The sequence below is a fragment of the Dermacentor andersoni genome, unplaced genomic scaffold (assembly GCF_023375885.2).
Source record: "Dermacentor andersoni unplaced genomic scaffold, qqDerAnde1_hic_scaffold ctg00000735.1, whole genome shotgun sequence".
Taxonomy (NCBI): domain Eukaryota; kingdom Metazoa; phylum Arthropoda; class Arachnida; order Ixodida; family Ixodidae; genus Dermacentor; species Dermacentor andersoni.
Window position 1 is genome coordinate 501 of NW_027315413.1, and position 12000 is coordinate 12500.

General features: G+C 55.1%; 3 non-coding genes across 3 annotated transcripts in view; 2 read left to right on the top strand and 1 right to left on the bottom strand.

The window, feature by feature from the left end:
• Positions 1-2969: 2969 nt before the first annotated feature.
• Positions 2970-3161, bottom strand: LOC140214907 (U2 spliceosomal RNA). Its single transcript, XR_011891833.1, has one exon. It is a non-coding gene; the product is annotated as a U2 spliceosomal RNA (small nuclear RNA).
• Positions 3162-8569: 5408 nt separating this feature from the next.
• LOC140214908 (small subunit ribosomal RNA) lies at positions 8570-10384 on the top strand. Its single transcript, XR_011891834.1, has one exon. It is a non-coding gene; the product is annotated as a small subunit ribosomal RNA (ribosomal RNA).
• Positions 10385-11958: 1574 nt separating this feature from the next.
• The window catches only part of LOC140214904 (5.8S ribosomal RNA), a 153-nt gene continuing 111 nt past the window's right edge, over positions 11959-12000 (top strand). Inside the window, exon 1 of the ribosomal RNA XR_011891830.1 lies at positions 11959-12000. This exon is cut by the window's right edge and continues 111 nt beyond it. This is a non-coding gene — a ribosomal RNA (5.8S ribosomal RNA).

The following is a 12000-nucleotide window of genomic DNA, read 5'->3' on the forward strand; positions in this document are numbered from 1 at the left end:
TTGATGAAATAATTTCAGTTCAGTTCAGCATGATTGGATTTCATCTTTTCCAGTATTCTCAGTACTCTCGTTGTAGTACCAATTGCCGGCAGATTTTTTTTTTAGTTGTTTAGAGTTATACATTCCTGAACGATGTTTTTCTTTTCCTCAAAGCTAGCCATAGAACCAGCGCTTTCTATAAAATCATGACAATAAGAATCCAGCATATCGGTTCATCTTCGGCGCGATTAAAGTTCGGGAACTGGCGATTTTTTATTGCCGTGATCAAGAAGGTTAACACCAGATAAGGCGTGATATTTCAGCATACCAGTCACGATATCTAATCGAATCTAAGATTGAAATGGCGTTCTGAATTCTTTCGGTTCCAGATAGAAAGAAACAGAAAAAAAAAAAAAAAGAAAGGATGTGATTGATTGCCATTCAAATCTGAAGACCGCGTGGAGAAAGTGTTCCGGTTTACATTCGGCAAATCAAAATGAACGGCTAAAATTAATCCATCGTCTGGTTTCATGCGCGAGATCACGTAAAAGGCAGCCATTCTTCTTAGCATGGTTTCTCTCTTTTGCTCTCTCATTCGCGCACGGAAATTTCTTCGTACGGGAATTTTATGAAGCGAAGGCGGCTGCAGACCATTTTCTTTGTTTAGTTCATGTTCGTAGGCGCAAATTACAAACCTAACACTTGGAGCAACATTTCCACTACTCTAGAGGGGCATAAACTGTAGACAGTGCACGCTTTCTCATTTATCCAATCGCTCGCAAACACATTGCATTGCTAGTCTACAGTGGCAATACAAAGTGACGTTTCACCATGCACGTCGAAGTTCATTACCAGTACCGCGCCAGCATCGACCGGCCGGCGAAGCGACGAGCTCAGCAGCGCATGCGCAAGGCCCGACACCACCCCAACCGAGCTTCCCTGCTTATCGGAGAGAGCAAGTGCGCGTGAACACGGGCGCGTCTGAGTATCTGGATTTAAAAAAAAAAAGAAAAAGAAAGCGTTTCCGAGATATTGACAAAGACAAGTGGTCGCGGTCGCTCTGAATCTTATCGTATTATAGAAAACGTGGGATGGCGGCGCTTCCTCGAGGGTCAGAAAGTACAATCGTCGAACTAGGTGGCAAGTGGAGTACATCCTTTTTCTTGGAACGGTTTGCAATTGACTGCTTGAATGTGCCGACCACGCGTCGCGGGTCGCGTATAGAGCCAACCGTTGGCAAGCACGCGTCTAGCGTAGCAGCAGAACCGATCGCGGTTGCGATAACCCATCGTTGGCAGCGAAAAAGAAAAACACCCACACGCAGTTTGTAGCAATAACCGTACAAATCAATGTGGTTTTAAATATAGCTTCACTGGTCACCCAAGAAGGGCACCGAAACTTTCTCATGACGCACACCGCTGTAGTCCACAAAGAACAAAGCGCACAAAATAGATATGATACAGCCGCACCGCATTATTTCGTGTTTTCACCATTTCATTACTTTCGTGTGCATGCGCGCTAGGGCCACGCAGGCCAGGAGTAAAAGGCACGAAAAAAAAAAAAAAAATGGTACGCAATCCTAAGCTTTGACTTGACTGCTGTGGCACTCGCATTTGTGTTCTTTACCTTAGGCGAACGCAATGCGCAAACTGAACTGGAATTTCCAATAATGGAAATTCCTGTTTGGCTCATATTTGCGTTTTTCGCCCGAGCAAGCGCTTCACTGCACTACGCTTTGCCCCTTCAACGTGGCTACACTGCCCGGCAGGCGTGTTCTGCGTAGGGCCGAACCTGCAGGCAAAAAGCATGGGCGCCGCCATCTTGTTGAGAGCGGCGCCAGGGACACAATCGCGCCTAGCTCATTGAGTTTTCCCCCAAAACTGAAAAAAATTTGACTTCATTAAACGAGAAAGATGCCACGAGTGTCCCAACAAAAAGCTTTGAGGATTACCGAAGGGTAACTGAGGGCGACGCAACGGGCTCTGGAAAGAAGGATGATGGGTGTGGCGTCACGGGGGGATCGGAATAGAGCAGATTGGGGTGTGCGAGAACAAACGCTCGTTAATGACACCAAAGTTTAAACCAGGAAAAACAAATGGGCATGCGCAGGGCATGCAATCTGGGGGGAAGATAACCGGTGGCCATTAAGGGTTACAGACTGAATTCCGAGAGGAGGGAAGCGTAGCAGGGGGTGGCAGAAAGGTAGGAGGGCAGATTAGATTAGGGACTACATGGCGACAATCGGCACCTGACCGGGGTACTTGGAGGATCATGGGAGATGCCTTTGCCCTGCAGTGGGCGTAGCCAGGATGATGATGATGATGATGTTCATGATGAAAAGGTAGCAACAGGTCTTCGTAACATACAGGTTAGAAAGATGAGGCACCTTTTAACCCTTGAATATATTTCGCCACATTCGGGCATACGACAAGTTTGTTTTCGAGGCGCTCGGTCCCACTGCTGCGAAAATGTGTACACAAAGGCTGCACAGTAGTTGCCAGAAATCGGGCACTCTATTTTTCTTTCATAGGGAATCTTTCTTCCACTTGGGCAGCGGATTTCGGCGGCAGGGCGAGCTTGCGTGGGCGCGGTGGTTTACGGATCCAAGCGATAGTGAACTCCAAAATCCAGTGTTGGCTTTGAGTGGGATTCATATTGATTGCGAACCCCACGGCTAATCCTACCCCCCATCCCCCCAAGTGGCTCTTTACAGGAGACAATCATTCAGAGACATCGGACAAATAGGAATTCTGGTTCTTTCTTTTGCTTTCATTAATTTTTCTCGAAGCCCATAACTAGAAATTTGCTGGAGCGGCTGTCCCATTTGCGACGCAACAAGTGCGACGCTACACACAGATGGAGTGGCAGTTTAATTACTCTCGTGGTCCGCGAACCGGCATCGTTGCGTGTAGTATAGGAATGGTGCGTGTCAAGTCAGTGCTCGCGTTGAGCTTGTGCTCTTCATTTTGATTGAATGAAGTCTCACCTAAGTGAGCGGGGCCGATCCCGGAGGTAGTGCAATACCGGGCCGACCTGCGGCGGAGGTGAAGCAGGCTTCAAGCACTCCGCCAACTTCCAAAAATAGGTTTATTATCGTGGGTCCATATAGAACCCGTATCAGATATTAAGCTGATAAGAACAGATACTACACTTTGATCTTAGCCAAAAGGCCGAGAAGCGATGTCCTTCACTTCACTTCATTGTACTACTGCCTTGTGGGCGCCCTGCCGACATGGGTAACCTCAGCAACAGCGTGGGCAATATTATAAAATTCAGCCTGTGTACAGACTCAACGCTCCCTATCTCACGGATGAATTCGCAACGCCTCAGTCTTTCGCTGTTAACGAAACGCTGTCGCGTAGAAACGAGACCCGAGTGCAAGCTTGCTTGTAACGCGAAACCAACCAAGGCAACCTCGTAGAAAACGGAACAGGCGAGCGGAAAAAAAACGCGCCAGGGGAATGCTTACTTCCGTCTGAATGCGACCGCTCAAGGTGACCTTCCTTGAGGGCTTCGTTTCAAGCCCGTGTGCAATTGTAATATACTACGCGCATTTCCTTCATTTCTTTTTATTTACCGCAAGGCCCACTGAAAATTTTGATACGGCACAGGCCGGGACGGATCGCAACGTGTCGAATCGACCGGTAGAATTAGGTAGCATGCCCCATGTACGAAGACGAGCAACATAGAAGTGAATGACAAAATAAATATAGAAAACGCTGCACACTCCTTCCAACCGGAAACATAGAGGGGAGAAAGATCGCCATCTGAAACACAGGCATTGTAAAAAAAAGAAAAAAAAAAGTGCTACCTCATCATCTTTACCATTACCGTGTGTGTGTATGTATATATGCATGTGTGTGTGTGTGTGTTTGTGTATATATATATATATATATATATATATATATATATATATATATATATATATATATATATATATACGCACACATGCTAGCATAGCTTAAACGCAGCTGGAAAGCTCAGCCTTGCACAAGAACCACCCCCTGTCGCAAACCCCTTTGAAACATTCAAATGCCAAACACGAGTAGAGCGAGGTCGTTCGAACCTGGCGCCAAAACGCATTGGCGCCATCTGTGTACGGAACTAGGAAAACCTGCGGACTTTGCAATACAGAAAGAAAGGTAGATGGCGCGAGCTAACGCTCCATTGCATACTAAGAACGAGAGTTAGTGAATAATGGCAGAAACGTCTTGGGAAGAGAAAAAAAAAAAAAACACGCAAAAGTTGTTGGCTTGTGCAAGCACTCTATGTTACAGCGATTAAAGAGCATAGCATCTTCTACAACAGCAGCTACAAAAAGAAGAAGAACGTGAGAGAGGGAGAGAGACAGGCGTGTTTCTTTGGAATGCAGAGCATGCAGCACATACTATAAAGTGCCAAAGAGACGGGGAAAGCAGATGGCGCGAAGGTGTATGTCCTCAAAGCTTGAAAGCAATTTCTAAATTACATGTACCGAAGTCCACCTACTCTCATCAGGTTGCTCCCGCCTCCAGTTGCGTTTAAAGTGAAATTACAGTCGCCTCAAAGGCAGACAGAGAGAGAGTGAAAATAGGTACACTTGCTTCGCGCAGCTGCAGCCGTTCAAATTTTACAGCAAGAGCACTCCCGAAGCAACAAAGTCCGCTGCCGCCTGGGCGCAATGCGCTCGCTTCAGTAAATTGCCGTGCTGGCCTCGGCAACCAAGAGGTGTAGTGCGGCAGACTGCTGCATTGTAGCACACCGCAAACCGTGCAGACGTAAGCGATCGCCTCGACATCGCTGCGAGCGCTCGAAGAGACAAAGTCCGAAACCACGTGTGCCGGGGCGGTGCGAGCGCGACGCCTTTGACGCAACTTTTGCGTACAAGCCGCCGCACCGCCACGACGGAATCGCTGGCATCCCGCACGCAGCTGCATTGTGTCACGCCGGCAATCGTTGAAACACCACGCAGTCGTCGGCGTCGGCCCCGACATGGTTGCGAGCGCTGGAAGAGACAAAGTCCGAAACCGCGTGTGCCGGGGCGGCGCGAGCGCGACGCCTTTGACGCAACTTTTGCGTACAAGCCGCCGCACGGACACGACGGAGCCGGTGTCACCCTGCAGAGGGCTGCACTATAGCACGCCGGGAACCGGCAAAGAACCGCGCAGACGTCGTCGTTGGCCGCGGCGTTGCCGCGAGCACGCGAAGAGACAAAGTCCGAAAGGACGTCAGCCGGGGCGTCGAGCACGCCGCCCGCCACTGTTCGCACGCGTGCTCGGAAATGGCGAAGGGGCCGCGCTAGCGTGCCTTGAATCGGTGAGCGGCGGTACCGCGGCGATCGCCAGAGCTCGAATCCGCCCTGCAAAAGCCAAATATTGGCGCTCGGCTCGGCGCAGTACGCCGCCGCGTCGCACGAGTACGGCCCCATGGAGGTCTGGGCACTTATCGCTGCTACTGTAAGGGGCCGTACGGCCCCGGCCGACATTGTACCGTAGTGCGATTTTCGGCTTGCGCGTGCTCGTGGCGTAGTCCGCGCACCGTTCCGACGTCGACAATCGTGCCCACGACTACGCGAGCGCTGGAAGAGACAAAGTCCGAAACCGCGTGTGCCGGGGCGGCGCGAGCGCGACGCCTTTGACGCAACTTTTGCGTACAAGCCGCCGCACGGACACGACGGAGCCGGTGTCGCCCTGCAGAGGGCTGCACTATAGCACGCCGGGAACCGGCAAAGAACCGCGCAGACGTCGTCGTTGGCCGCGGCGTTGCCGCGAGCACGCGAAGAGACAAAGTCCGAAACGACGTCAGCCGGGGCGTCGAGCACGCCGCCCGCACTGTTCGCACGCGTGCTCGGAAATGGCGAAGGGGCCGCGCTAGCGTGCCTTGAATCGGTGAGCGGCGGTACCGCGGCGATAGCCAGAGCTCGAATCCGCCCTGCAAAAGCCAAATATTGGCGCTCGGCTCGGCGCAGTACGCCGCCGCGTCGCACGAGTACGGCCCCATGGAGGTCTGGGCACTTATCGCTGCTACTGTAAGGGGCCGTACGGCCCCGGCCGACATTGTACCGTAGTGCGATTTTCGTCTTGCGCGTGCTCGTGGCGGTGTCCGCGCACCGTTCCGACGTCGACAATCGTGCCCACGACTACGCGAGCGCTGGAAGAGACAAAGTCCGAAACCGCGTGTGCCGGGGCGGCGCGAGCGCGACGCCTTTGACGCAACTTTTGCGTACAAGCCGCCGCACGGACACGACGGAATCGCTGGCATCCCGCACGCAGCTGCATTGTGTCACGCCGGCAATCGTTGAAACACCACGCAGTCGTCGGCGTCGGCCCCGACATGGTTGCGAGCGCTGGAAGAGACAAAGTCCGAAACCGCGTGTGCCGGGGCGGCGCGAGCGCGACGCCTTTGACGCAACTTTTGCGTACAAGCCGCCGCACGGACACGACGGAGCCGGTGTCGCCCTGCAGAGGGCTGCACTATAGCACGCCGGGAACCGGCAAAGAACCGCGCAGACGTCGTCGTTGGCCGCGGCGTTGCCGCGAGCACGCGAAGAGACAAAGTCCGAAACGACGTCAGCCGGGGCGTCGAGCACGCCGCCCGCACTGTTCGCACGCGTGCTCGGAAATGGCGAAGGGGCCGCGCTAGCGTGCCTTGAATCGGTGAGCGGCGGTACCGCGGCGATCGCCAGAGCTCGAATCCGCCCTGCAAAAGCCAAATATTGGCGCTCGGCTCGGCGCAGTACGCCGCCGCGTCGCACGAGTACGGCCCCATGGAGGTCTGGGCACTTATCGCTGCTACTGTAAGGGGCCGTACGGCCCCGGCCGACATTGTACCGTAGTGCGATTTTCGTCTTGCGCGTGCTCGTGGCGGTGTCCGCGCACCGTTGCGACGTCGACAATCGTGCCCACGACTACGCGAGCGCTGGAAGAGACAAAGTCCGAAACCGCGTGTGCCGGGGCGGCGCGAGCGCGACGCCTTTGACGCAACTTTTGCGTACAAGCCGCCGCACGGCCACGACGGAGCCGGTGTCACCCTGCAGAGGGCTGCACTGTAGCACGCCGGGAACCGGCAAAGAACCGCGCAGACGTCGTCGTTGGCCGCGGCGTTGCCGCGAGCACGCGAAGAGACAAAGTCCGAAACGACGTCAGCCGGGGCGTCGAGCACGCCGCCCGCACTGTTCGCACGCGTGCTCGGAAATGGCGAAGGGGCCGCGCTAGCGTGCCTTGAATCGGTGAGCGGCGGTACCGCGGCGATCGCCAGAGCTCGAATCCGCCCTGCAAAAGCCAAATATTGGCGCTCGGCTCGGCGCAGTACGCCGCCGCGTCGCACGAGTACGGCCCCATGGAGGTCTGGGCACTTATCGCTGCTACTGTAAGGGGCCGTACGGCCCCGGCCGACATTGTACCGTAGTGCGATTTTCGTCTTGCGCGTGCTCGTGGCGGTGTCCGCGCACCGTTGCGACGTCGACAATCGTGCCCACGACTACGCGAGCGCTGGAAGAGACAAAGTCCGAAACCGCGTGTGCCGGGGCGGCGCGAGCGCGACGCCTTTGACGCAACTTTTGCGTACAAGCCGCCGCACGGCCACGACGGAGCCGGTGTCACCCTGCAGAGGGCTGCACTGTAGCACGCCGGGAACCGGCAAAGAACCGCGCAGACGTCGTCGTTGGCCGCGGCGTTGCCGCGAGCACGCGAAGAGACAAAGTCCGAAACGACGTCAGCCGGGGCGTCGAGCACGCCGCCCGCACTGTTCGCACTCGTGCTCGGAAATGGCGAAGGGGCCGTGCTAGCGTGCCTCGAATCGATCGGCCGGGGGCCCCGTAGGGCGACAGACAGGCAATTGTGCAGGAAACCGTACTGGCCATTGGCGAGAAATTGCCGTTCGCGCATTCGGTGGACGCGCTGCGCTTTCACGACTTCGGCATTGTGCTGCCGACGTAAGCTTTCAATCTTGCTCGCGGCGTTACGAGGCGGCACGATTTTCGCCAAACGCTCGTCGAAAGTGGCACGAGTACGGCCCCATGGAGGTCTGGGTACTTATCGCTGCTATTATATGGGGGTCCCAGAGAGCAGTCGCCCCCAAAGCGACCTGGGTGTTTGATATGCGGCGGGCTTCGTGCCCGTCAAGCGTGTCCCCGGTATCGCTCCCGTGGATCCCACAGCTGACGTCTGCAGCCTCATCCGCTTGATGCGTTAGGGGCTGGTTGTCGGACGACGCTTTTTCCACGATATCGAAGTGTGTTCCGCATCGTCCTCGGACGAATCAAATACGAAAGCGCCGAAGGCGCGGGCGTGACCCGTCGCCTAGCGGCTTTGCCGTCTCGGCTACGTTGCAAGTGTCGGTCGGTCCACCAGTGCTGCGGGCTCGAGAGAAACCGCAAGCCGCGATCGAGTCGACACAACCGGTCTATCGAGAATGTTGCGTGCTTCTTGCCGCGTGGCGATACCCGGCCCTGCGGGGAGGGCGCCGTTGCGAGCTCGAACGCCGTCGTCTCGGACTGTGCAAAGTGCTACCCTTTGCGAGAACGAAGCGTGTTGGGGCGCCTGAAGGTGGCCTCGGCATCGCAAAAACGGCGTCCGGCCTGCTTGAAAGGCTGGACGCGCAGTTGAACGATTACCTGGTTGATCCTGCCAGTAATCATATGCTTGTCTCAAAGATTAAGCCATGCATGTCTAAGTACATGCCGAAATAAGGCGAAACCGCGAATGGCTCATTAAATCAGTTATGGTTCCTTAGATCGTTTCTTCCTACTTGGATAACTGTGGCAATTCTAGAGCTAATACATGCAGTGAGCCTGAAGCCCTTTGGGCGACGGGTGCTTTTATTAGACCAAGATCGATCGGGTTTCGGCCCGTATTGTGTGGTGACTCTGGATAACTTTGTGCTGATCGCATGGCCACGAGCCGGCGACGTTTCTTTCAAGTGTCTGCCTTATCAACTTTCGATGGTAGGTTACTTGCTTACCATGGTTGTTACGGGTAACGGAGAATCAGGGTTCGATTCCGGAGAGGGAGCCTGAGAAACGGCTACCACATCCAAGGAAGGCAGCAGGCGCGCAAATTACCCACTCCCGGCACGGGGAGGTAGTGACGAAAAATAACAATACGGGACTCTTTTGAGGCCCCGTAATTGAAATGAGTACACTCTAAATCCTTTAACGAGGATCAATTGGAGGGCAAGTCTGGTGCCAGCAGCCGCGGTAATTCCAGCTCCAATAGCGTATACTAAAGCTGCTGCGGTTAAAAAGCTCGTAGTTGGATCTCAGTTCCAGACGAGTAGTGCATCTACCCGATGCGACGGCTCGGACTGAACATCATGCCGGTCCTTTCTTGGTGCACTTCATTGTGTGCCTCGAGAAGGCCGGTGCTTTTACTTTGAAAAAATTAGAGTGCTCAACGCAGGCGAGTCGCCTGAATAAACTTGCATGGAATAATAGAACAAGACCTCGTTTCTGTTCTGTTGGTTTTTGGAATACGAGGTAATGATTAAGAGGGACAGACGGGGGCATTCGTATTGCGGCGCTAGAGGTGAAATTCTTGGACCGTCGCAAGACGAACTACTGCGAAAGCATTTGCCAAGAATGTTTTCTTTGATCAAGAACGAAAGTCAGAGGTTCGAAGGCGATCAGATACCGCCCTAGTTCTGACCATAAACGATGCCAACCAGCGATCCGCCTGAGTTACTCAAATGACTCGGCGGGCAGCTTCCGGGAAACCAAAGTGTTTGGGTTCCGGGGGAAGTATGGTTGCAAAGCTGAAACTTAAAGGAATTGACGGAAGGGCACCACCAGGAGTGGAGCCTGCGGCTTAATTTGACTCAACACGGGAAAACTTACCCGGCCCGGACACTGGGAGGATTGACAGATTGAGAGCTCTTTCTTGATTCGGTGGATGGTGGTGCATGGCCGTTCTTAGTTGGTGGAGCGATTTGTCTGGTTAATTCCGATAACGAACGAGACTCTAGCCTATTAAATAGGTGCGGGGTTCCCAGCACCTTACAACCTTCTTAGAGGGACAAGCGGCTCCTAGCCGCACGAAACAGAGCAATAACAGGTCTGTGATGCCCTTAGATGTCCGGGGCCGCACGCGCGCTACACTGAAGGAAGCAGCGTGTCTTTATCCCTGTCTGAAAAGACTGGGTAACCCGTGGAACTTCTTTCGTGATTGGGATAGGGGCTTGCAATTGTTCCCCTTGAACGAGGAATTCCCAGTAAGCGCGAGTCATAAGCTCGCGTTGATTACGTCCCTGCCCTTTGTACACACCGCCCGTCGCTACTACCGATTGAATGATTTAGTGAGGTCTTCGGACCGATGTCCGGCGCGGCCTTTCGGTTGCGCCGGTCTGTTGGAAAGATGACCAAACTTGATCATTTAGAGGAAGTAAAAGTCGTAACAAGGTTTCCGTAGGTGAACCTGCGGAAGGATCATTACCGGATTGTGAAGGGTGGCGAGCGCCATTGTTTCTACCCCGTGTGGGTGAAGCAGCTCGCTGCGCCCGACGCTTTCCGCCGCTGGCCCCGCTTGGACGCGGGGACGGCTATACCCGAACATGCCGGGGACTGCCTGAATTTTGAGGGGCGCCCCGTGCCAAATTTGTTGCGCCCAGTGGACGCCGGCTGCAACCTTGGACGGTTGGCTTGGCCGCGCCCGCGGGTAGAAACGGCGTAACGCACACTGGGTGGGCTTTCTGTCCGCTTTGGCGCTCTTGCGCGGAATGGGAGTAAGACGACCCGACCTGCTGCTTTGCCCAGTACGAGGGGAACGGCGAAGCGTGCGGTCGGTCAAGGAACTGACGGTCGAGAGCTAATGCCGCTGCCGCTTAGTACACACACGGAACCGTGGTGCGAGCGCTCTCCCGTCCTCCGCGGCAAACGCTGCCGAGTCTGAAAAGTCTGGCGGCTGCCGGTCGCTTCCTGCGGCGAGTATGGAGTAACGACCCGACTTTGTTGCCGCCCAAGTACTAAAGGAACGGTGTGGCGCTCGGTCGGTCATGGAACTGTCGGTATGAGGGTGCGGCTGCCAAGTACGGAAGGAACCGTGGCCTAAAGTGCTCTCCCGTCCTCCGCGGCAAATGCCACCGAGTCCGAAAGGGCCGGAGGCTGCCGGTCGGCTCCTGCTCGTGACGCGCGAGGTGTCGAGATCGCGGTTTAATGCGACGACGTCTGCAGGCTATTCGCCCGCCGCCGAGGGAAAGGCGGCGTTGCTGCGAAGTACCGAAGGAAACGCGGCTTTGCTACGTCGGAAGCGTTCTGCGGTTAGCGGACTTGTGCGCTTTGGGAAGGCGCCGCACGTCGAAAGAGGAAGTACGGACAGACGAGGGACTGTAGTCCCGGATTCGAACGCACTTGCGGCCAGGCCCTTGCTGGCTTCGTCTTCCGCCTCAAGTAGACTTGTTGTGGCGCCGGCGCAGGGAGCCGTCCCTGGCACTGGCCGAGTGGTTTTGGAGAGCTGCGCGAGTACGCGCGCCGGGCTCTTGTCTTTCGTCTCAAGTAGGCTGTTGGATCAACAGCGGTTATGCTGCGGCGATCTGCCGATGCGAAAGTGTGTGTGTGTTTGAGGCCCTTCTATGAACCTACTGCTGACTGAAGCGAAGCACGTCGATGGGGGTGAAGCCCTGCCCGTGGCCGTGTAGCCGTTAAAGACTCCACAGCGGCTTAGCCCTAATCATGGCTCTGTCGCTCTTTGCAATTTTTAGTGGAGCGATGTGAACGTGCACACGAGACACACGGGTCCGGTGGTTGGATGGCAGGTAAAACCGGCTTCGAGTGCGCGCAAACGGCATAAGCTACCTCGAGGGCAAGCGAGGAAGGCGTGGGCGCAAAACACACGCGCGAGTAGCAGGAGTGGAGTGCCATTAGGCTTTCAGCTGCTGAGACGCGGCCGCCGAAAGAGCGAGACTGGAGGAGCGCACGCCGAAAGGCGCTCTTCGAAACCACACACAGGGAGACGCCACGTGCCTAAAACCCTGGTTGTACTGTACTGAATTGAACAAACTATTTTTCACGACTCTAAGCGGTGGATCACTCGGTTCTCGGGTCGATGAAGA